The sequence below is a fragment of the Sinocyclocheilus grahami genome, unplaced genomic scaffold, assembly GCF_001515645.1.
Source record: "Sinocyclocheilus grahami isolate Dianchi unplaced genomic scaffold, SAMN03320097.WGS_v1.1 scaffold10890.1, whole genome shotgun sequence".
Taxonomy (NCBI): domain Eukaryota; kingdom Metazoa; phylum Chordata; class Actinopteri; order Cypriniformes; family Cyprinidae; genus Sinocyclocheilus; species Sinocyclocheilus grahami.
This window is the reverse complement of record NW_015513503.1, coordinates 2,563-3,185: the sequence shown is the minus strand read 5'-3', so window position 1 is coordinate 3,185 and position 623 is coordinate 2,563.

The following is a 623-nucleotide window of genomic DNA, read 5'->3' as shown; positions in this document are numbered from 1 at the left end:
AAAGATAAGATAATCTCTGTTTTTGAGATGTCTTGTTTTGCCAATGAAAGAAATGTTATGAAAATGAAAATATTATAAGAGGAAAAGTGAGACATTTGTTAGGTTAACAAATGTATTTAATCTAATTTACTAAGATATATTTGGTCCGTTACATGATGCTTTAGTGTTATTGTTGTGAGCGTCAGGAAAAAACTATTTTCAACTATTTAAATTTTTTTTTACAAGATGGCCTGTAATTGTGGTTTATCGTCACAGATAATACAGTGACTTGAAATAACTGTGTCGGATTTAAATCTGATTGTTCATTTTTATTTAGTCATCCTTATGATGCATTTCTCTGAGATGTAAAGTAAAATTCATTTCACAATATGCACAATGCCCAGAGAAAAATAAAATTTTTAAAATAAATATTTGTTCATCAAAATTTGTATGTAATCTTGTAGTTAATTAACAAACAGTTGAAATGTACATATCATGATTGTTTAGTAATATCTCTTAAACCGTGAAATGGTGTGGTGGTGCTTTTTGTTTGCACTGTTCAAAAGGTGCATTTTAACTACCTTTACCTGAAATGTATCTACTTAAGTATTGAAGCTTAGAAATCATAAAACGTCACAGTGGCT